The sequence below is a fragment of the Oryx dammah genome, unplaced genomic scaffold (assembly GCF_014754425.2).
Source record: "Oryx dammah isolate SB20612 unplaced genomic scaffold, SCBI_Odam_1.1 HiC_scaffold_6, whole genome shotgun sequence".
NCBI lineage: Eukaryota > Metazoa > Chordata > Mammalia > Artiodactyla > Bovidae > Oryx > Oryx dammah.
This window is the reverse complement of record NW_024070190.1, coordinates 28,147,305-28,173,023: the sequence shown is the minus strand read 5'-3', so window position 1 is coordinate 28,173,023 and position 25,719 is coordinate 28,147,305. Positions and strand designations below refer to the sequence as shown.

At 42.6% G+C, this 25,719-nt stretch overlaps 1 protein-coding gene across 1 annotated transcript in view; it reads left to right on the top strand.

The window, feature by feature from the left end:
• LRMDA (leucine rich melanocyte differentiation associated) overlaps nucleotides 1-25,719 on the top strand; it is a 1,143,538-nt gene that overhangs the window by 475,540 nt on the left and 642,279 nt on the right. The window lies entirely within an intron of this gene.

Genomic DNA, 25,719 nt, shown 5'->3' with positions numbered 1-25,719 from the left:
GTTATCATTGCCATCTTCCTAAATTCCATATATATGTGTTAGTATACTGTATTGGTGTTTTTCTTTCTGGCTCACTTCACTCTGTATAATAGGCTCCAGTTTCATCCATCTCATCAGAACTGATTCAAATGTATTCTTTTTAATGGCTGTGTAATACTCCATTGTGTATATGTACCACAGCTTTCTTATCCATTCATCTACTGATGGACATCTAGGTTGTTTCCATGTCCTGGCTATTATAAACAGTGCTGCGATGAACATTGGGGTACATGTGTTTCTTTCAATTCTGGTTTCCTCTGTGTGTATGCCCAACAGTGGGATTGCTGGGTCATAAGGCATTTCTATTTGCAATTTTTTAAGGAATCTCCACACTGTTCTCCATAGTGGCTGTACTAGTTTGCATTCCCACCAACAGTATAGGAGGGTTCCCTTCTCTCCACACCCTCTCCAGCATTTATTGCTTGCAGATTTTTGGATCGCAGACATTCTGACTGGTGTGAAGTGGTACCTCATTGTGGTTTTGATTTGCATTTCTCTAATAATGAGTGATGTTGAGCATCTTTTCATGTGTTTGTTAGCCATCCATATGTCTTCTTTGGAGAAATGTCTATTTAGTTCTTTGGCCCATTTTTTTATTGGGTCGTTTATTTTTCTGGAATTGAGCTGCAGGAGTTGCTTGTATATTTTTGAGATTAGTTGTTTGTCAGTTGCTTCATTTGCTATTATTTTCTCCCATTCGGAAGGCTGTCTTTTCACTTTGCTTATGTTTTCCTTTGTTGTGCAGAAGCTTTTAATTTTAATTAGATCCCATTTGTTTATTTTTGCTTTTATTTCCAGAATTCTGGGAGGTGGATCATAGAGGATCCTGCTGTGGTTTATGTCAGAGAGTGTTTTGCCTATGTTCTCCTCTAAGAGTTTTATAGTTTCTGGATGCAAGGATTCTTCAACATCCGCAAATCAATCAATGTAATTCACCACATTAACAAATTGGAAAATAAAAACCATATGATTATCTCAATAGATGCAGAGAAGGCCTTTGACAAAATTCAACATCCATTTATGATAAAAACTCTCCAGAAAGCAGGAATAGAAGGAACATACCTCAATATAATAAAAGCTATATATGACAAACCCACAGCAAACATTATCCTCAATGGTGAAAAATTGAAAGCATTTCCCCTTAAGTCAGGAACAAGACAAGGGTGCCCACTTTCACCACTACTATTCAACATAGTTCTGGAAGTTTTAGCCACAGCAATCAGAGCAGAAAAAGAAATAAAAGGAATCCAAATTGGAAAAGAAGAAGTAAAACTCTCACTGTTTGCAGATGACATGATCCTCTACATAGAAAACACTAAAGACTCTACCAGAAAATTACTAGAGCTAATTAATGAATATAGTAAAGTTGCAGGATATAAAATCAACACACAGAAATCCCTTGCATTCGTATACACTAATAATGAGAAAGAAGAAGAAGAAATTAAGGAAACAATTCCATTCACCATTGCAACAAAAAGAATAAAATACTTAGGAATATATCTACCTAAAGAAACTAAAGACCTATATACAGAAAACTTTAAAACACTGATGAAAGAAATCAAAGAGGACACTAATAGATGGAGAAATATACCATGCTCATGGATCGGAAGAATCAATATAGTGAAAATGAGTATATTACCCAAAGCAATTTACAAATTCAATGCAATCCCTATCAAGATACCGGCGATATTTTTCACAGAACTAGAACAAATAATTTCAAGATTTGTATGGAAATACAAAAAACCACGAATAGCCAAAGCAATCTTGAGAAAGAAGGATGGAACTGGAGGAATCAATTTGCCTGACTTCAGGCTCTACTACAAAGCCACAGTCATCAAGACAGTATGGTATTGGCACAAAGACAGACATATAGATCAATGGAACAAAATAGAAAGCCCAGAGATAAATCCACATACATATGGACACCTTATCTTTGACAAAGGAGGCAAGAATATACAATGGAGTAAAGACAATCTCTTTAACAAGTGGTGCTGGGAAAACTGGTCAACCACTTGTAAAAGAATGAAGCTAGATCACTTTCTAACACCGCACACAAAGATAAACTCAAAATGGATTAAAGATCACAATCTGGTTTAGAAATATTTTCTTTGAATACATCTTATTGCTTGTTTGTTTGAGAGTTCCTTTTCATTTGTCTGCTCTAACTGTGGCACAAAAGCTTAGGCTGTAAGCAGAGAGAACAGGGATTACAAAGAGAAGTACCTGAATGTAAACTTTCTAGGAATGAATGAGCCATATATATGTCAAATGGTATGAAATGGAAATCCCCACTCCTAAGGGGTTTATGGAAGATTGAGAAGATGACACAGAATCAACCTCTGCCCAAGAAAGTTAATGACTAACTTGGTAAAGAATATGAAACACTAGCAAGTGATATAATCGCAGAAGCACATACCAGGGGTAAACTCAACGAGCCAGATTTTCTTAGTTTTAAACCTGAAATGAAGACTACCATTAGTAACAGTAGTAGTCATCTTTCCTTTTCAAGCTTTTGGGAAAAAATGAATATATCCTTCCCCTTCAGTTATTTTCTTGGGTTGAGAAGAGTTGCTCTTGTAGCATACATAGGGAGAATTCTTTGCTTTTCTGAGTAGAGGGTATTACAGTGTTGAGTTGCCTCTCTTTCTTGCTTATGGTGTCCATGATCTTGGACTGGAAACATTTGGATTGTTATTTTTTTCCTGGATCAAATTTAGATATTCAGTCATTCTTAAGTACAGAGGGAAAGAATTGGCAAACAGCAGAGAATGGTGAGGCTTGGTAACTGTTCCAGGGCATTCTTGGAACTGGCAACTTGCTTGAAGATCAGAGATGAATGCACAGTGGCAGCAGGTTGGTACCAAACAAATCCCCTGTCAGCTCTGGAAGTCAGTCCCCAGTTAGTACTGAGTACTTGCTCATGCACAGCATCAAAACAGACACATGGACGGGTATGGAATGGACCGAGTCCTCCCCCGTTGGGGAGACAAGATCTTCCTATTACATGCTTGTGTTTAATTACTTACTCAATTGCATGGTTAGAACTAAGGGCTGTAGAGGTTCAATGAAGAGGGCTTGGCTAAAATTGTTAAGAACAAGACTTGAAGACTGAGACCTAAATGGCAAATAGTCTTTAGCTACTTAGGGTATGTTCCAGTTGTTGGTGCTTCTAAGACTAGTGGGAGAAAAGCCTGTTCCAGGTAAGCAGAAATATGACCCTTTTGCTCTGTGATGCAGGCTGTCCTATGGCCATGCTCAGGTCCAGGGACCAGCGACCTTGGTACATCTCATAGCAAACATGGGGCTGAATCCCAGGATGAAAGGCCATCTCAAGGAGAAGGCTTCAAGAAGATAGAGTTAATGAAGATTCCCTGGAACCTATTTCCATTATGAGGGAAGAGACATTAAGCTATCTGTTAAAGTCAAAAATTCATAAGTATATTTAAAGATTTAAGGCTAAAATGGAATATCTTAGACAGTCATTTGAAGTCTATATATATGTGGCAGCTGATATTTAAAAGGCACACAAAACATTTAAAAATGACCTCAAGAATAGTGTACCCTCCCCTGAATAGTAAAAAGGGTAATATCAGGGAATGGAGCGGTGTCAGAGTATAATCGATTCCAACTTGACAAATGATAGTCGGGACCATCTTTGCTGGTGATATGAGAATCCAGTGCCGGTGTCCCCCTGAGCGGACAGAAGGGGTTGGGCAGTTTGTGTGAGAGTCATGAAACAGAATCTTGGTAGTTTTGTTTCCATGTGTTTTGTGCATGTGTTGTGTGTCTGTGGGGTGTGGTGGTGGTGGTTGTGGTGAAGGTGGTCTGCAGGACACTTCACAGGATGCAGCAAGATTGACACAGTGCACACAGGTAGTGTAATAGCACGGGCCAGTGTGTGGCCCTTAGCACGTGGCTGTGGGCGTGCATCATCACCCCCTGCCCAGGGGTTACTGGGATCATTAGTGGCCTGGCTCAGCCATTGGTCGTTGCCACAGTGGACCCTTCCCCCACCTGAGTGAAGCAACAGATGACCATCAGTGATTAGTGGTCCCACTCAGACCTTGGTGGGCACGACAGTGGACCCCTCCCCCAAGTGGGCAAGCAGCTGTCCATGAGTGACTGTTTGAGGTCCATTCAGTCATTGGTCAGTGTTGCAGTGGGCCCCTCCCCCAAGTGACCAGCTGTCACTGTGTGACCGTTAGTGGGCCCATTCACCTAACAGCCAGTGGGGTGGTGGTCATCAGGTGAGAGGGAGGTAAGAGTCATCCTGGCCTTCTCCTGGGGCTCTCCAGCTCATCCAGCCTCGCTCCAGTGAGTGAGCTGGGGTGCCCAGGCAACAGGCTGAGGTTGTGTCCTGGGGGCTCTGGAGCCCTTGCCAGGGTCACCGACTGGCTGGGCTCAGGCCTTGAGGCAGCAGTGAGCCTCTCCCCCATCTCTGTTTCTGTGAACTAATGGCAGCAGTGGAGAAGGCGATGGCACCCCACTGCAGTCCTCTTGCCTGGAAAATCCCATGGAGGAGGAGCCTGGTGGGCTGCCGTCCATGGGGTGGCTGAGGGTCAGACACGACTGAGCGGCTTCCCTTTCACTTTTCCTTTCATGCACTGGAGAAGGCAATGGCAACCCACTCCAGTGTTCTTGCCTGGAGAATCCCAGGGACGGGGAGCCTGGTGGGCTGCTGTCTATGGGGTCGCACAGAGTCGGACACGACTGACGCAACTTAGTAGTAGTAGTAGTAGTAATGGCAGCAGCTGTCTGCCTGGGATGCAGTCTGCGGGACCTGGCCCCTGCATTTTGGGCAGCCTGAGGAGCCTGAGGGACAATTAGGTCCCGGGCGCCTGGCTCCCCCAGAGATGACAGCTGGGCAGAGTCTGGGGACTGGGCCCTGAGGGAGCCGACAACTGAGAGCTGCCTCCTCTTAGCCAGGACCTGAACTCAGGGTGAAAGTTGGGCCTTGAGGCCCCGCCCGTTCTTGTCAGAACAGAGAGTAACATTCGTTTGGTGGAGATTTACAGGACCATCGTTACCTGACCGTGACCTGACACCAGGAACGAAGGCTCTCACGCCAAGGAGTTTGCAGCAACCACCCAGCCACGCCCCTCCTTCACCTTTCCTAGAAAGAGGGCTCTGTTGAGAGCTTTTGGGGAGTTTGAGGTGATGCTATCGACTTCACTGTACATTACTGGACCATGTTTGGCTCTAGTTCTGTCTTTGGTTAACTAACCAATCCATCCTGCCATGTCTTTCTTTTTCTCTAACCTGGGGATATTTGGGCTTCTCAGGTGGTGCTAGTGGTAAAAAGCCTGCCTGCCAATGCAGGAGACATAAGAAATGGGGGTTCGATCCCTGGGTCAGGAATATCCCTAGGAGGAGGGCATGGCAACCCACTCCAGTATTCTTACCTGAAAATCCCATGGACACAGGAGCCTGGTGGGCTACAGTCTATAGGGTTTCAACCAGTTGGACACAACAAAATTGACTGACTACACACACACACACGCACACGCACACGCACACGCACACACACACACACACACACACACACACTCATACACCATCCACATCCAAGGCCTTTAGGATGATGAAAGAAGATAAGGCAAGTGAAAGTATTTTGAATTGGCAAAGCTCTGCACCGGTGCTTGGCAATAGTAATTGCCCTTTATAATCACCTAAAGAGCTTGAAACAAAATGCTAGTGCCTAGACTCCACCCACTCCTGCTTTAAATGGTCTTGGGTGGGCAGGCCATTGAGTCTTGAAACAAACTCTTTTGAATTCCAATGGGCAGAAGGATAATCCAATGATGATTCTGATCTTAATTGTTACTGTTCTCTCAGCTTCTGTTCTAGAACCTTGAGAAGGGCTGGTGTGGGTGTCAGGATGAAGGGTCAGTTCTACTGATTGCTCCTCTGTGGATGTGGACCAGTGTGTCCTATTCCTCCAGATATGCCACTGCTGGGAACATTTTACTCACGTGTTTGACCTGTCATCCTTAAGTCCTGTGAGTGCTTGTTCATAGCCATGAGCAGGTTGGGCACTTGAAGGGCAAGGCCTGCTCTTCTCTTCTATCTGGTACAGCCAGCATCTCAACCAAGCAGGGAGGATGTGTGTGAAGTAAGATCACGGGACTGAGGAGCAGGCGATCTGGGTTAGATGTCAACAGCTTCCCATTGCTCTTATCTGTCTGCATTTCCTGTATCATAGAATTTGTACCGTGGCAGTACTTTACTAACTAACCTTTTAAAGCTACAAAAGTGTACAATCATGCTTGATTAATTTTGAGTGGTAGAATCATATAATGAAACAATAATGACTTTGATGTCAAGAGTTTACCTGAAATAGAGGCACAGCCTCTTAATGTAAGAGCTGTTACTATTCGGCACGTGCTGACTATATAAGTATCCATTTATCCTTCAACAAATTATTCCCCACATGTCTGTATGTTCTAGGTGTTCAGAAACAGCAACGGCTGAAACAAACAAACAAAAAATCTCAAGGGTCAAATGCGTTTTCAGGGAGCTGACATTGTCCTGTACGGTGTATAGGGAGAGACAATAAACATGCATGTCTATGTCAGGAAGTAGTAAATAGAATGAAGACAAATAGAGCATGAGGGGAGAGGCAGAGGATAAGTGTGGGATGTGACTCATAAACGGAGGTCTGAAAGGGATGCATGACCTGGATGTTCGGGGAGGTAACAGCACATGCTACCTTGGATCATGCTTGGCACCTACCACTTGGCAAGGAGGCCATGGGAGGGGCAGGTAAATGAGGGGGGCACCATAGCCGGTGAGGTCAGGAGCTGTTTCAGAGGTTAGGTCACAGAAGGCCTTATAGACTCTGGTCACTCAGGTGTTTGGGTTTTATTCGTATTAGAAGGGAAGCTATTGAAGGCTTTGGACATAATTTGACTTGAATTTAAGTCAAATTGTTCACTATGGTGGTGGTGTTTGAGGAAACCAGAGAATATAAAGTGGAACCAGGGCGATCAATAAGGATGCCATCATGACAGTTCGGATAGGTGTGGATTAGAGTTAATCACTGTGAAGGTGGTGAGGCCTGGTCACATTCTGGATGTTTAGAAGGAAGGATCTAAAGGATTTGCTTATTTGAAATGCAGTGTAAGAGGTAAAGAGTTACAACAGGAAGAACAGAGGTGCCATTTGTTGTCATGAGGGAGTGGGCTTGAGCTTATCACTTGTTAGGTTTTGGACTTGTTAAATTTGAGATGCCTGTTAGCCATCCAAATGTAGATATCAAGAAGGTTACTGAATTGGGAGAAGTCAGGCCTGGGGATAGCACTTTGAGAGTTTCTATCAGTCTGTAGGTGATACTTAAACTCACGGGGTGGATGAGATCACTTTATTCTGCACCAGACATACGGAAGGAATGAGGATGGCAGTGGTGATCAGTGGTTTTTTTATGATCATGGTGGTATTACTAGAACTTAATCAGCTCTACTGTTCTTTGATTCCATATAGTGCAGTCACTCATTATCTTCTCTGTCTACTCTAAATTTGAGTGCATTTTCATGTCCATCAATGGCAGCAAAGCGAAGAATATGTTATCGACTGAACTCATGTGGGCTTCTGGTCTGTCTGTCCAAGTTCCACTGCTCACCAGGGGAACTCTTCCTCCTTGTTGGCCCAGATGAACTTGTCACCTTGAGCTGGCTTAGCCCAGAGACCTATGGTTTGGGGTGGGAGGGAGAGGGGTCGCTAATCTTGACCAACTCTCCAGGACTTCAGTGCAAAGCAGGATCGATAAGATATTCCAACTCATTACTTACTGGTGTTCTTTAAGGGAGTGCTTAGGAAGTTTTACTCAATTTAACTTAAGACATAAGTAATGCCATTCCCAATTCAGGGCAACGGCTTAGAACCTGACTCAATGTCCTTTTTACTAAGTAATTATCCAGATTTCCTTACTAAATGTTATTTTATGTATTATGTTTAATAGCCTCTTTCTTTTGGCTATGGAAGGATGGTAATAGCAGCCGATAATGGATGGCATACTCATCTTAAAGTGCTGCCTCTGGGCACCTGTGGCCAGCGTGGAGGGAAGCTTCCAGTCAGGGCTCAGATTGATCCCATGGCCCTGCTCCCTGGTCCTTTGCTTTTCGGGGGTCTAAGGGATCAGCTAGCTTTGTAACTTTTAAATCACAGGTCATTTTTAAAGATTCAAGGAAGCCTAAGGAGCGTGTCTGGCCAGACTTCTCACTGGCTTCAGTTCAGAGCCCCCTCTGGAGAACTGTGGCTGATGGAGAGGTAAAGCCCTTGCCAGGAGGAACCAAGTGGCAGAAAGCTTCAGATGATGGTTTAAGACATCACAGATGCCTGACACAGATTAAGAAGCACTGTCATTGTGCCCTCAAGGTAGCCAGTTCCTTTCAGGATCTTGATCATTGATTCTCAGGAAAGGTTTGCTCATGTTGTAGCTCATGTTATGCTCATGTTGTAGCAACTATGTTACTGATGTTGTTTGTATGGTGTTTTGTGAGACAGCTTGTGCATTGACTTCTTAGTGATGACCTAGTTATGCAAACAGTCTTCCGATAACTACTGAGCACCTACTTTTTCCTGATTGTATCCCCAGATAGTTCCTGTGGGCTCAGCACGTGCTGGGTGTCACTGAAGCAATACCAGAATTGTGTCATTCATCTCCATCTTTCGTGAAATTATGTTCTCTGGAGAGTCAAGATGAAAACCCATGTCAAAAATATATATGATGACCTGAGGGTGGGGTACAACATTGGTCCAGGTGTTTATAAATACGCTAGACTTATTGCTTGCCCTCAGAGTTCCTGGTCTAGTTGGGAGGCAGGGTTCACCATATGAAATGTCAAATTGCAAAGTCATGCTTAGTGTTCGTTGGAAAGTAGGAGACATGATAGAGCTTCCAGGCACCGAGATGTTGCACGAAGCACCAAGATGATGTGCGAGCCTTCTGGCTACATATTAGGATCACCTGGGCAGCATTTGAAAATGAGGACACCTAGGCCCCAGTCCAGGCCCACGAGGCATCTCTATGTTTAAAAATTTCCCTGATTTTGATTGTGTTGCATAATGCAGCATGAAAACCACTGTTCTGTAAGAACAGGTAGAATTTAGGTGTTGTTGGGAGCAGCCTGGAATGATAAAGATGCAGGCTCAGGAGGAGTGCAGCAAGACTCCTTGGTACAGTGATCGTTGTCCCTTGCCCGGGATGGGGCCAGTAGATGGGGCTTGTTTGGAGGAAGAATTGAAATGCAGGGGGAAAGGAAAAGCTCTCAGAAGAGTTTAAAGTCCTGGAGAGGAGATTGGACTTTATTCTGAAAGCTACAGAAGTCCTGTGGTCACCACCATACTTTATGTGACCTCATTTTCAGATAGTGAGTATTTGGACTTTTTATCACTAATGACATGCAGCTTTTGAACCAATGAGAAACTTGAGGGAAGTGTTTTAAGTTGCATTGTCAGGTACTAAGGAGAAGGCAATGGCACCCTACTCCAGTACTCTTGCCTGGGAAATCCCATGGACGGAGGAGCCTGGTGGGCTGCCGTCCATGGGGTCGCTAAGAGTTGGACACGACTGAGCAACTTCACTTTCACTTTTCACCTTCATGCGTTGGAGAAGGAAATGGCAACCCACTCCAGTGTTCTTACCTGGAGAACCTCAGGGATGGGGGAGCCTGGTGGGCTGCCGTCTATGGGGTCACACAGAGTCAGAGACGACTGAAATAACTTAGCAGCAACAGCAGCAGTCAGGTGCTAGGTGGATTCAGGAAGAGGGTATCTGGAAGCAGAGATGAGCTAAGGATTCAAAATATTTTCTAAAACACCATTATCAATAAAAACAAATACTGATTGAGCCCTCACTGAGTGTAACATGCTATCTTGAGTCCTTTACATGTATCATATTTTTTTTAATTTCCAAAAAAACTATGAAGTAGGTAGTCATAGTATGTCCATTTTACAGATGTGGAAGCCAAGGTACAGACAAGTAACTTGCCCACAGTGCCAAAGCTAGCTAGCATCAGAGTCTGGATTAAAGCCAGACAGCTTGATTCCACGCTGTGATAGGCTCTTAAAACTAGGACTTGAACAGTGGTACTGGACATGGAAAACTGAGATCTGATCTACAGAGTAAACTTCAAGAGTTGCAAGGTGTTGGAATAGCTCAAGCATGCCTAGGATAATCCCCAGTGGAGAAGAGCACCTTGCACAAAGAAACAGAGAAGAATTTAGAATGGCGCATAGGGGATGGCAGAGAGTCTTGCTGAAACAGTGGGTCGGTATTTAGAACATGAGAGAAGAGAGAATAGGAAATTGCTAGCACAGTAACGAAGTTCAGAGGCTGAGGAGTGAGTATTGTAAAATGAGTAGAGGACTGGGTTTTGAGTCAGACAGACGTGGTGTGAGTTTCAGTCTTCTCGTTAGCAACTTTGTGAGCTTGGGCAGCTCACATAACCAGTGCATCTGTGGTCTCATGTGTACATTAAAGATGATAAAAGCTTCACTCTTGTTGGCATGTTGCAAAGATTGAGCTAATGGATACAAAGCACGTGTGAAGTACATAATGTGTTCCACCAATACCAGCCATTATTACCATTACAATTCTCATTCTTATAGTAATTCATAGGTATTGGAATGAAATAATGATAGCACTATTTGGAATGAATACTTTGGCACTAATGGATACAAACATTAGTGCTGCTAGGAGGAGCTGCTAGGATGACAGTTCTGGTTCTATCACCTGTTAGCTGTATGATTTGGGGTAATTTACTTTACCTATTTCTCAGGTTCTCCATCTGAAAATAGTATCTACTACCTTGTGGGTTTATGATGATTATTATGTAAGATAATATGTGTAACATACTTAGAATAGTGCCTAGTGCACTCAGCTGTTTATTGATGATTTTTTTTTCTTTTAATTGTGGCTTCTTCCTCTTCCCTTTCTGTTGCCTCTGAAACCCTTAGGCCTTCTTGTTATCCTGGCATGTACTCGGGACTGGTGGCCCCATAGTATCCTCCTGGCTGAATCCTATTTGAGTGTTGAGAATGCACCCCCAGTCATAGATTCTTCACTGCACAGAGTCACCATGACTTCTTTGATACTAAGTGAGGGTGATGACTGCACACAAAGGACTGAGCCCATGGTTTTAGGAGTCAGGCTGGGCTGCAGGTTTCTGAAATCTCTGCACATTTATCCAGCCCTCTTCTCCCTTATTGGTACCGCACTGAGGCATGAACCCTGCTACCCAAGAAGAAAACTGCTGACCCTGGGGGCATGCAGTGTGTGCATGCCTGCACACACACGTGTGTGTGTTTGTGAGTGTGAGTGAGAGAGAGAGAGAATATTTGTAGCCTAAAGGTAGTTCTTATGGTGCTTTGCTTTGTTTCATTTTCGGGGGGGGGGGTTGTAAAGTTGAATGAAAGGCACTTAGTCCAAAACTTTAAAAAATTGCTACTGGGCAAAGTAATTTTGTGTCAGGCTTCTGTTCAGGGCAGATTTACACTGGTTATAAATCTCTGAAATTAAGGTCTTACTGTAGAAAAGCTGAAATGTATTCAACATTAGCAGACACCCAGGCTTGCTCTGAACCAGGGGCTGTTCTCCCCCCCATGTATAATAAGAATATCTAGCTATGTGTTTGGGGTAATAATGAGTTTAAATATGCCTCTTAGGATGGGTAATGGCTATCCAACGAGTAGCAGGATTCTCTACCAACAATTCTTTCCCTAGAACCAAAGGTTAAGTTGAAGAGTTTGATTCAATGACAAATTTAATTAGGCCTTTAACATTATAGGGTTCTTTCCTTTTGTTTTCTAATCAAGATCATGGTCTAGGGTCAACACCCTTGTAGAAGTGGGGAACTCATGCTTCTGTACACTGTTCTTCTGATGTCTGGAGAGGGTTGGAGTAAGACTAGGGGCAGTTAGAAATCTCTGAGTTGACAAAGAGCTGGAAAATGCTTCCTGGTCTTAAAGTATTTTTTCCTCACCTTCACCAAACCTTAGATTTATAATATCCTTGATCTGTTAGGTACTTGAAGGGTCATCTGGTCCGTTCTTTCACTTTACAGCTTAGCTTGGGGAACTGAGACTAAGGGATTGAGGAATTTATCAGTGGTTGCCTAGGTCATTTGGAACAGGATAATGGATTGTCTAAGGTCAGCCGGTCTCCTCCTTCTGGTCAAAATGATCTGTCTGCCAAGACTCACACTCAGGGCAAAGCAGAGCCTCTTTTTTCGCTTATGGGATGTATGGAACAGTTTGCTAGAGCACTTTTTCCTACTACTTTGCAAGGCAGATGTGCCCTATTTGGTCTCGTCCATAGGGTACCAGTAAAGACTCTTGGTTGCAAATAAAAGAAATTGCCTCTTGCTCTCTTAATCCCCGGTCCTTTCCCAGACAGACAGACAAATAAGAAAATACCAAAAGAAAAAAAAAAAAAAGGACATCCATTACATACAAGGCTCTCAGAGTGGACTGTAGGCTGGAGGGCCTCGTGAAGAGAAGAGACATCACAGCATGTTCAGTGTTGCAAAAAATACTGTGGAGGTCAGAATCTGAACCTCCAGTGCTTGACACCACTCTGACACAAATGAGTGGTCATCACCCTGTGTCTTTGTCTCCTGTTTGCATGATTCAGATCAGTGCAGGTAGGAGATGTCCAAGAACTGAGCTGAGGGGCTTGTTCATGCTTTGACTGCCAGGAAGGCAGGGAGAGGGGAGATAGAAACTCATTGGCTTCTACTGAGACTTGGAGTGGCCACTGCCCACTCTAAGGCCTCACACAATAGGGAATTACACAAAAACAAGGGGAAAAAATGCATGTCAGGTTTTGGATAGCCTGAAACTCTTAATGTACAAGATGAAAGTCTCCATATATCCCTCTGACCTGACCATGCTGTATAAGTCTGCCTCTATATGAAAATATATTCCAAGTTACAGAATAATTCATTGATGACTTGGGGGAACAATTTACTTCTGGCTTGGCCTGCTTGAATAGGGATGTGCTGGTCCACAGCTTTCACCTTGAAGTGCAGCTATTATGGCAGGACTGGGGGACAGGGTATAGGAGTTAAGATGTGAAATACTTTTGGAAACATTGACTTCAGGAATGCTTAATCGTTAATCTATGCATCTTTCCACTTAGGAAATATTTATGATGACAAACTGGCAATGTGCTGGTCATTTGTTACAGAGAGGTGGACAAAATGGTTATGTTGTGCCCTTCTGCTGCTTGGGCTTAATTCAGGTTCGGATGCAGGATGCTGTGACTTCACACTTGTAGTAAAAATTTCAAATGCAAAGAATATATATATATATATTTATATATATTTTTTGGAGTAGATCAGTTAATTCAGGAACGTCAACCCCCTCTAGCAAACTGATGTTTTTCCACAGTAGAGATCCTTCTTCCAAAGTTGGTTCAGAATTTTCAGCAAATATTTCTTATCAGTCATGGTGGCAGGGTAGGTGTAGTCATGAAGAAGTTTATAATCCAGTGGAGAAAGCAACTTTGAAATGAATCATTTCTGTGTTGAGTTCTGGGACAAGAGTATGCCCAGAATGTTATGTAAAAACAAAACCCTAAAATTGTTCAGATGAGCTAGTGTTAAGAAGGTTTTCCTGTAGCTTGTCTTACTCCTGGAGCTGCAGTTTAAACTCATCTTTTATGTTCACCTGGGTGGCTTGTCCATGGACATTTTTTGAAAAGTTGTTACCTGCCAGACCAAAACTGCACAATTGTTACTGAACAATTGCATTCATCTCACATGCTAGCAAAGTAGTGCTCAAAATTCTCCAAGCTAGGCTTCAACAGCCCATGAACCGAGAACTTCAAGATGTTCAAGCTGGATTTAGAAAAGGCAAAGGAACCAGAGATCAAATTGCCAACATCCGTTGGGTCATGGAAAAAGCAAGAGAATTACAGAAAAAAAATTTACTTCTGCTTCATTGACTATGCTAAAGCCTTTAACTGTGTGGATCACAACAAACTGTGGAAAATTCTTAAAGAGAAGAAATTCTTATACCACCTTACCGGCCTCCTGAGAAATCAGTATGCAGGTCAAGAAGCAACAGTTAGAACTAGACATGGAACAATGGACTGGTTCCAAATTGGGATAGGAGTACATCAAGGCTGTATATTGTCACCCTGCTTATTTAACTTCTATGCAGGGTACATCATGTGAAATGCCGGGCTGGACAAAGCACAAGCTGGAATCAAGATTGCTGGGAGAAATATCAATAACCTCAGATATGCAGATGACACTACCCTTACGGCAGAAAGAGAAGAGGAACTAAAGAGCCTCTTGATGAAAGTGAAAGAGGAGAGTGAAAAAGCGGGCTTAAAACTCAACATCCAAAAAACAAAGATCATGGCATCTGGTCCCATCACTTCATGGCAAGTAGATGGGAAAACAATGGAAACAGTGAGAGACTTTATTTTCTTAGGCTCTAAAATCACTGTAGATGGGGACTGCAGCCATGAGATTAAAAGATGCTTACTCCTTGAAAGAAAAGCTATGACCAACCTAGACAGCATATTAAAAAACAGAGACATTACTTTGCCGACCAAGGTCCATCTAGTCAAAACTGTGGTTTTTCCAGTAGTCATGTATGGATGTGAGAGTTGGACTATAAAGAAAGCTGAATGCTGAATAATTGATGCTTTTGAACTGTGGTGTTGGGGGAGACTCTTGAGAGTCCCTTGGAGGGCAAGATCAAACCAGTCCATCCTAAAGGAAATCAGTCCTGAATATTCACTGGAAGGACTGATGTTGAAGCTGAAGCTCCAGCACTTTGGCCACCTGATGCGAAGAACTGACTCTTTGGAAAAGACCCTGATGCTGGGAAAGATTAAAGGCGGGAGAAGAAAGGGATGATAGAGGATGAGATGGTTGGATGGCATCACTGACTCAATGGACATGAGTTTGAGTAAACTCCAGGAGTTGGTGATGGACAGGGAGGCCTGGCGTGCTGGCATCCGTGGGATAGCAACTAGTAGGACACAGCTGAGCAACTGAACTAATACAGTGGAAACTACAGGAAGCTAAAGAATAGATGGAATCCACTAATGGTATGATATGGCTAGGTAATTATAAGTATATTCCAGTGTGACAAAATGGAACCAATGCCAGAAAGAGATGAGGCTGCAGGGTTAGGGGAGCACTGTGTAAACCCACATTTGGCCCAGAAGATACATGTTTCTTGACAGACCTCTCTCTATTAATTTGCATAAATATTTGTATATGATCTTATTTACATTGGTGAGGCAGAACAGTAGTTCTTGGGCTTTGATGTGTGTGAGCCTTGGAGATTAGAGCTGGAGCCCTTCCTTTGAGAAAACAAATACTTTTGTGTTGGTTTCAATGAGATATAAATCATACCCAGGAAGTTTACAGTTGAGTAAGAATGGTATAATTACTGATTGTATACCAGAAGAGGACGTATTTATGAAATGACTTGAAAAAGCTTATAATCCCTTCCCGTATTTTGAATAACTAATTGCTATGTCATTGTGGCATATTTGCACCACAAGAGTTAAGTCTGTCAAACGTTTCCCTCCGAAAACCTTGTTTTAAGGGATTTCTAACTTGGTCGTAAAAATGTGCTCCAAGTTGGAGCTGACTTGATGGCAATCTGTGCTTGGAACAGTTGATTTGAATGGTGCCAGTCAGAGTTAAATTACAGGCTGGGAAAAAGGAAACAAATTTTTTGAAAAGGAGGTGTTTATGGTTCCCGGCTCCCCTAAGTACTTCTTGAGGATCAAAATAGCCTCTTTAAAATAAATTGCAGACCATTAGTACATGATGGAGGAAACCCCTTTGAGACTGGGTTGGGGGAGGGTAAAAGCAAGGGGAGCCGATTTAGGCCAGTTTTCAGTAGTGTGAAAACAGTGTACCCTACTCGTGCATTGACCCCCTGGAGTGGTCTGTGCACACAGATGGCGCCTCCTGTACCCACGAAGGGCGTTTCTGTCAGGCTGAGTGGACATCTCTGCAGACCCATTCTAACTCTGACTCCTAATGGGCATTTGAGTGTCGTGGAACAAGTTTCCCCCCTGCCCTACCTCTGTGTTTTCTTTTTAAATAAGCAGAACACTGTTGCCTGTCTGTTTTATGCCCAAAGAGATCATAAAGGCCTCCTACAGAAGACCTCAAGTTCGTCCTGTTTGCTGAATAAGAAAGTACCTCTTTGATAAGCATGTTTGTCCAGAAATCTCCCCGTATCTCATGCCTGACATTCAAGCCAAAAAGGTAGCCCTTGACTAGGATACTCATCTGACACCTTACCTAGAGCTTAGGTATCTTTCCTTTTGGTCAGCAGTGGAAACTTCGAGATAATGAGAAAAAGTAAGGGAAGGAGAGGCAGAAAGTGGTGGGGAGAGAGAGAGATCGTTTCTGTTTCCATGTCAGTCACCTTGAACCCCACTGGTCTTGGGTACAGCCTCTGTTCTCTAGCCCCTGTGATCAATGGAAGTGAGACAGATTTACAGTCTGTTTCATTCAAGTCAGATTTTCTTTTTTTTTTTTATTTCACTTATGGCTTAATGATACTTTTTTTAAAATGGAGAAAGCTAATTGCATTGGTTTTTTCAAAGGCATCACTTTAAACAATCCATCCTGATTGTGAAAACAAATACATGCCTGACTTATTTTATTTATTTTTCCCCCCAAACCTAAATTAGGATAAAGCCATTTTGGATAAGAAGACATGTGTGTTTCTTTGTCACATCTTTTATCATCACGACTGCTTTTCCAAATAATACAACTTGTGACAAATGTGAGCATTAATTACAGTTAACAAAGAAATGTCATGTGAAGGCTTCATAGTGGGGCAGTGTGTGGGGGGAAGTGGAGAAGAAGGAAAAAAAAATCAGACAATCAATGAGATTACATCTCGTAACAAGCTTCAAGTCAAAGTGCAAAAGTCAGAAATCAAATGCCATCAGTTATCAGATTATGTTAATGATTCTAATGAAAGCTTCTGGTATTTTGTTCAAGAATGTGTTGCTATAATGGTAACTAATAGAACAAGGGATGCTGATTGCCATGAATTAATTAGAACTGACTGCTGGAGTTTCCTTTTTATTTATTTATTTAAATATTGACAATCTGTTTAGAACCTGAGGTTTTTCATGTGGTCCTTTTCTTCCCTCCGTAAGTCATTAGTTAGTTGCGAAGTGAGAAGGTAATTGTGTTTTCTTATACAGCAGGTACCCCTCCCCAGACTTTTGGCCCAAACCAACAGCAGACAAATTAAACTAAAGGATGGACATGAATATCCACGCACAGGTCCATCCCTAATATTTGTGGAGCTCAGGGTGAGAGTACAAATCAAGTCTCTTCCCTTCTCTTTCTACTCCTGATTTCATTCTCCTCCATGGGAGGCCTTGACAGATATGCATATGGACACCCAGCTTTCCTACCCTCGTTGCACCACCAGCTGCTGCTGTTTGGCTATTGTTTGGACTTAGGGGCACAGCCCCTGGTGGTACCCTCCACTGTTGGGAGGTAGGACCCAGAGAAGAGGTCTTTGCAGGCCCTGGAAAGATGCTCCGGGATATTTGTAAAGGGAATTTGGAGATTTTATGCATCTGACACATGGTTTATTAACTGGTTGATAGGCTGTAGATTAGAAAAGTCCTAGGCCATGGACTCTGTCTCATAGTGGTAGGGAGGGTCATAGCAGGCCTTCTAAAGTGCTTGGTCCAGGTAAAGGACTCTTGTTACTTGGATCTAAGAGTGGTATTTCCCATGTATATTCCATGCTTTTGAGTGCCTGAGTGTGTACATCTGGAGCACTCTCTCATTGGAGTCTCCTTTATCCTCTGTTGTTGTTTATTTCTTTATTCCTTCATTTATTCAGCATCTGTTTGACACTTACTGTACCCAGCTCTGGAGACAAGAGAGAAAAATGAGATCTCCATTGTCAAGGATCTCATAACTTTTCAAATTTGTAGCTTGTAATAAGTACTAGACAGAGATCTGTTGAATGTTCCTGGCCATCCAGGTCTTACTTGTATCCTGTTCTTTCTTTTGCTTCTTTCTTCCCTGTCATAGCAGCAAATGATTATAGATTCTGTAGAGGAGGATAGAGGAGCAAATACCTTGAACTTAGGAGAGGTGGCTACCCCAGCTTCTCCCAGTGGCTCTTGGCAACCGTCCTCCCCTAGTCCTTCAGAATTTCCACCATCTAGCCAGAGACATGCTCCCTCAGAACAGAAGCAGATAAAAGGAATAATCTGGCAGAGGGCATCCATCCCTCAGAGAGTCTTCTGAGCTGTTCTGAAACAGCTGGACCCAAGGAACTGTTCTAGCTGATGACCCCAGGCAATCCCCTGCCTACTTGCCACAGGGCCCTTTTGTGGGGCTCCTGCCTGCAGAATGAATTACATCCAAATGAATATATCTTGTTTGCATGTTAAAGTCACTCTCTGTATTTAAATCACTAGGGACATTTCCTAGATCTTTCACCATGGAGTGAAGGTGGTCATTATCTAATGGATATTGACAAGCTCGTGCTCTTAGAAAACTAATCATGACATCTGGGTGACTGAGTGCAGGTCAGTATCAAAGCTCTCATTCTGGGTGTTGGGAAGCCCATCAGACGGTGTTGAATTCCCTTTGCTGGCTAAATTGGTACATTAGGGTAAAAACGATTTCCACATTTGCATAGTTGATTTCATTACTATTGCCATTATTGATGCCCAGCTCCTCTGAAAGAAAGGAGCCATAAAAGCAAATAAAATCACTTTGCGATTCCATTATTGGATAAATTACCACATTACTGTCTGCGTTTCAGGGCTAAAGCCATTCCCTACATTTGCATAGTTTATTTCATTATCATTATTAATAACAACAACAATAATAATGATGATGACTAGGATCCTTGAATGAAAGGAACTAGAAAAATGCCACAGCCTGGAGCAGTCTTTATGGACTAGCCTGGATCACTAAGAGTCCCTTTATCTGCTGTGGAAACACAGCTACTTCCTGGAGTGAACCAAAAGCTTTTCACAGACCCCGCATGAAACTGAACCTGTGGGGCTGGCTTGCTGGTCTGAAGAAGTGGCTGGTTCCTCATTGTGACTACTGAAGATTGAAGTTGGGAGTCCTTGCTTAGTGACTTGTGTCCCTTTAGGAATGGTGCTCAAAATGTACAGAACCTCAGCCTTCTTATCAAGGGAATGGGCATTACGATGCTTGCTTTGCAGTGAAGAGCAAAGGAAATGGTGAATGTGAATGGATTCTGTACAGCAGGAAGCTGTCCACAGGTTTCAGAGACTTATACCCTGATATTGAACACTGAAGTGGCCACTGTGGCTGGCATGCTCTCTAATGCTGTGTCATAGAGACAGGAGACGTCCTAGTTGGTCCCTTCGGCTGGGAGAAGGCTCCAAATCCTTCCTTACCTCTCTAAACCATTATCCTCTAAAACAAGTAGGGAGAGAATACTGAAGTTACCAACTGGATATTTACAGATAGCTCCTCTGGTCACAAACATTCCTGGGCTGATTGGGTGGCCTCAATAGTGCTTTTTCTTACACAGCAGTTTTCAGTTATGTACATCTTTTCTCCTTGGCTGTGGAGCCAAGAAGTCCAAAGTCTTTTTTGTCTATTAACTCTGAGGTCCTATTGCAAAAGGAAGGTCCACTGGTGGCCGTCTCTGGTTCACTGGAGAATTTTCCCTCTGGTTTTGTTTTTATTATTTTATTTTATTTCTGCTGCACCAGGGGCTCCAAAAAAATGAATGTGTCAGTAAAGGATTTGACAGTATGTTACGACAGTCATCAATCCACCAAGCCCTGTAGCCATAAATAAGCTTCATACGCTGCCACACTAAAGAGGACAGTTTTTCTTCTCCAGGACATTGAAAATGTCACAGCGAGGGAATTGTTTGTCCCTGTCTCCACGGCAACGCCACCAGCACTTATCATTAACTTTCACACCAAGATTTTAATCAGCGCTCTTTGCGGCCTGAGACCAAGTCAACATCAGCCCAAATTTTCAAAGCCGTTATTCTAATTATGACGAGAAAGCTATAGATTGATGAGCTGAGTTTTCTGCAAGGACTGGTGGCAGTTAATTCTCATGACCTGCGTGGCTCGGGGAGTCTCTCTTAGAGATGGAGTCTTGAAAGTTCGATTATTAGTGACAGCTTGTAAGTGAGAGGAGCCTTATCTCTCCAGAGAGTGTTGATAACTTGAGACAAGGTTTAACTAGGAAGTACTGAGACAGTGGAAGGAGGGGAGAGCGGGGGAGAAAAGAAAAAAGAAAGTGCACACTCTATCTGCAGCCTGCACCCAGCGTAATGAGAAAATACGGACAGGCACAATTTCACAAGTTGTAAATTCTGGTAGCCTTCAGTTGTAAATTCTGGTAGAGGCTGTTTCACTCGGCTATCTGATAATGTGTGAAAATATTTGTCCCTTTGCTTCATAGGCACGGGCAAGCACTGTGTTCCAGAAAATGCATTCAGATTCCCAGCTCTCACTGCCTCGCATTGCTTTTCAGTTTCCTTTGGTGGTGGACCTCTGGAAACAAAAATGGGAATTTGCAATTGAAATGAAGCAGTAATTAATTTTTTAAAAAAGACTTCTTTCTGTTTCTCTTAACTGACTCTCACCCCAGCTTCTTTTGATAGTATCAGATTTCTAGAGCCTTCAGGTTTGTGATGAAACGGTAGTTAGAGGAGACCTTAAAAGCTGTTTTCCTTTCTATTTCTGCTGCCTTTCATGTTCTCTGCCCTCACTCATTTGGGGGCATGTATGTACTCACTTCTTGGCCCTGCGTAGATGATACCTGGGCTGTTGACTCCACGCCTTCCTTGAGTTTGCCTTTGTGAAGTGGTGTATATTTTCTCTCCAGACTTAAGACATTCAGCTGAGCCATCAGTCTGATCAGGACAGGGCTGGGAGAGATGGTCACTGTGTTTGTCACTGAGGTCCCACTAGCCAAAGTTTTTTGGTTTTTTTTTGACCTCCTTATACATTCTCCAGCCTTTACCCAAGAGAGTGCTGGAAGGCAGCATAGTGAGGTCAGAAGAGCCTCATCTGAGATGTTCCGAATCTCACTTTTAATCGCAGAATGAGCCTCTCTTTCAAATGGTGATGATAATATTTGTCTAGCCTACTTCACATATCAAAGGAGAAAATAGGAAGTAAATTGCTGATGCTTAATGTGATCGTGGCATTAGATATATGCATACATGAGTGTTATCAACTGTCTGCTTTTGGGTTTGTCTTCTCTATAGCTAGAGAATGACGATGCTGTTTGTTTGATAGTTTTTTCCCCAAATCATCAGTATTTCCACATGTTTACAGTGCTCACAGTTATCTCCTTATCTTTGCTAACCCCCCTGAGAACACTGAGGCACAGAGAGGGAAAGCCTTTTCGTCTGGTCACACAGCCAATTAGAGGCTGAGCCTGGTATGCAGCTATCATCCTCAGGTTCCCAGCGTGCGGCTCCTTAGACCACACTGCTCACCATATTAATAGGCTGGGATTAACGAAAAAAGCAAACCCAATTAGTTTCTGTTGCAGCCCTTTTACAATCCTGTCTTGTTTCCCTGTGTGTTTATATGTATGTTTTAATAGCATTCCCTGCCTTTTATGCTGAGGTTGCTCGAGGTATGTTTATAATGGTGGCGTAATTATAATAATAAAATACAAATCCATCCACAGAGCGAGCTCATTACCGACTGGCCAGGTAAAACAAATAGGCTTGGCGCTGACGCCAGAGTGAGGCAGTTTATTTCTAAGGTGGTGCTGCTTTGAAACACAAGATGCTTTGCACTTTCAGCAAAGAGGCCCTGTGTTCTGAACATAGCTGGAGTTTGGGGTTCAAGGTTAAACCGGTAATTGAGATGTCCAGCCGAGTTGCTTTAATATGGTCTGGCCCCTTTAATCTCTCTTTTTCCAGGGGAGAGATGAGAAGCAGAAGGGGAAATCATTCCTCCTTGTTCTGTGTAGCTATTAGATCTTTCCTTGAATATCCAAGTAGGTCCTTTGGCATTCAAACTTCTGGACATAGAGTTTCTAATGTATACAAAAGGGAAAGTTATTGTTATAAACGGAGCCACAGCACAGAGAGAGTGTGTGTTTTTTAAAATGCCTGTCTGTCCTTGTTAATTAGAAGTGCACATATTGGGAAATTAACTATGAAATACTAAAAATGATAAATTATTCCTTATTTGAAAGTATAAATTAAAGGTTTAGTGTATATAAAATTTGTCATGTTTAATTGCAAGTTCAATTAAAATTCAGGGTAATGATGATTTATACAGGTTTCTGTGTAATTTGATATTCATTAGCTTAGCCAGACACATGCTGATATTAGCTCGTTAATTATGTTTCCTTTTGTTGAAGGCAGCCTTGTGAAAGCAATCTGCTCAAAGTTTTCTAAACTCATTCTGCTAAATGAATATTTGGCAGCTGTTCATGTTATTGAGATGGTCAGTGTGGCCTCATTTCACTCACAGGCAGCATCAATCACACCTTCTCTGTGACAAACAAGGGTTTCTCATTACAAACCCATTTATGAAGGTTATGGCTGACATTAAAGAGTGATTGCCTGGTACTCTGCTGTTACTTTACAGTATCGTTGGAGTGGAGCTGCCTTTAATATCTGTGCCTCCCACATGGTCAGACTGTTTAAAACACATGGAGAGGGAAGGCAGAATCACCACTGTGGTGGCCTCAGTTCTGCTTCTGACACCACTGGCTCAGACTTGGGAATCAGAGCCTGGGTCTCAGAAGGACCCAAGTCCTTGCTTGGGCTTCCAAGGTGTTCCATATCCAGTTAATAGGTGTGCTTGTTGAGATCCACGGAGATTCAGAGATTCTCTTGTGGAAACACATTGACCCTGAGCAGTGGAGCTGAGCATGACTCTTGGAGAGGTAAAAGCGGAAACACTGGGCTGACTGAAGGGTCAAGGTTTCCAGAAGCAAGCATATCAACCATTATGGTAATGAGATGGAGGAATCACCAGGTAGCTGGAAAATACTGTGTAACAGACTTATGCTCTGTGTCTTTGGATGATTTTAAATATTTTATATACTTTTCAGAGCTGTTATCACATGATCTGCATTTTGGAAAGGCAAGTCTTGTCTTTTAGGTAACAGCATTCTTCCCCACCTGGCTATAAGGCAGGTATTGTCTTTCCCTTTTGGCAAGTGAGGGGAACTGAGGCATAGGGAACATTATTGACTTATCCATCGTCACTTATGTGGATACAGAAAATGGCCAGACCTGGGGCTCTTGGCTTTCCCGCACATCACAGTGTTGCATTGAGGCCTCTCAAAATAAAGTGCTTGTTTCCAATTATGTTTTCTCTCCACCAGGATCTTCTTGTAGGGAGGAGCCAAACACTTGGTAAAGGGTAGGGATATTGACTTTAGGCTGACCTGTATTTTAGTTTCAGGCCATTTGCATGCCCATAGCTAGGGAGTCTGGTTTATGATGGGAAAATGCAATGGAAAGCCCTTAGGTGAGATTGTAATTTTGTGGCTCAATAGCTGTATTTATACCCTGCACATTTTTAAGTTGGAAATTTTTAATGACTCTTATTTATTTATTTTTCTTTGAGAGCCATGTCTTATGCACTGGGTCTTGCTTTCAGGCGTCTCTTTCTCTTGAAGTCATTGTGGAACAAAGGGTTGACAAGCTGCCCACCAATGCTGTCCTCTTTCTACAAAGGGACCACATGCCCTCCTGCTCTGAGTAGAGCCCAGTGACCAAAGGCTCTACATGCTCTCCGTGCCCACCTGCCAGTAAGAGGACAGGACTCTGAGGCATGAGGGTTGGTGCAGTCAGAACCTGGAAAGAGCGTGAGTCCTTGAGTCACTGTGTGGAGGGCTGCTTGTTGGACGTGCATTAGACTGGACCTTTCGTAAGAAAGAAGTAAACATCTGTTCTGTTAGGTCCCCAGAACTTCATGGTTTATCTATCACAGCAGCTCACCTTACCTTGTGTGTGTACATGTGTGTGAGTTGCTCAGTAGTGTCTGACTCTTTGCGACCCCGTGGGCTGTAACCCACCAGGCTCCTCTGTCCATGGACTTCTCACTAGAGTGTGTAGCCATTCTCTTCTCCAGGGATTCTTGCTGACCCAGGGATTTGAACCCAGGTCTCCTGCATTGCAGGCAGATTCTTTATCATCTGAGTCATACCTGTTACTTTATTTATTCATCCTACAGATATTTGTTGAAAACTTTAGGCTAAACCTTAGGCTAAATGTTAGGGACCTAAAAGTGAAAAAAAAATTTTACTATTCCTGCCCTTGGGACCTCAACAATGAAGTAAGGGAGCTACACAAGTAGAAATATTTCCCCCTAGTGTAGCAAGTGCTGTCGAATGGGTTTCAGAGAAGCACACCCTAAGAGGGAATTATTATTTTTTTTTTCTGAAATGTCTCATGAAGTAGGAGATTTTAAACTTTAGAATTACAAGAATTTTTTTTCTAGATTAGATCGTATGTGGAAATCTCCAATTCATAAAATAGAAATAAATTGAAGAGGCTTTGGTAGAAAATGGGGCCTGTAGCTCACAGAGCCTCCCTTTGCACCCACTTGGCCTCTCTGGGAGGTGTCCCTGCAGGTGTGGGACCCTGGGGGCTATGGAATGCCATCTGAGAACCTGCAGAGAGAAATACCAGCCCATGGGACAGTGTCCTTTCAATGATTTTTTTTTTTTTTGCATTTCTATAGGTTAGGGTACACAGTGCCTCTTTTTATAGAACGCTTGTCTGTAGTCAGTGGAAGTTTGCTTGTTGTTGGATGGATAGTGTTATTCCTGAACTTTTTTTCTTTGACAATTGCTAGCTGCTTGACCTTGGACAAATTCTCTAACCTCTTTATATGTGAAACAGGTATAATAATGGAGTCTATCCTGTAGAAGTTTTTGGAGAATCAAGCAAGTTAACACACACAAAGTTGATAATATACATATTTACCAAGCTGTCACGTGGTGAATGCTCAACAATATTGGCTATCCCCACCCCAAGTATTAAAAACACATTATATTTGTGAGTACTTCAAAATTTTGACCAAATAAACAAAAGGATACAAGAAACTATCTCAACATTTGGGGAATGATATTTTAGTAACAAAATGCTGTAACCTCTGATAGCTAATTTGTGATTTCCTTTTGATTCTATGCATCAAATTCATCTGATGGTTTTCTGGAACTTGGAGAGACTAGAATTTTTCCTCACTGTTTAATATAAGGAAGTACATCATAGGAGAAACTCAGGTTTTTTTTTGTTTGTTTTTTCTCCGATGTTTCACTTCAGCCCCCAGGCTGTTATGGTTATAGACTATGTAACTTGGAACTTTTTATTTTTAAATTTTACCACCTATGTCTTATTAATACATTTTGTCAGTGTGGAAAGCCCTCTGGTGGTCAAAGTAATCCCTCTGTGGCTCTTAGAGACAAGTGGAATAAAATAATTTTCATGTTAAAGATCTGTGTTCAAATTCTATTTTTCTCCTTTGCTGACTTCTTTATCTCATTAAACCATAAAGTAATTTTCCATGGGAACAATTTCATTCTAAAGGTGTCTGGGGACCAAATAGCAGTAGGCCAGTTTCCCTGGTCCAGATGAAAATGTGTTAGTGAGGATGTTAACATTTTGGACAGTTTATGTGCTCTCACGCTGGGAATGAAAGTTAGTATCATACACTGTAACATG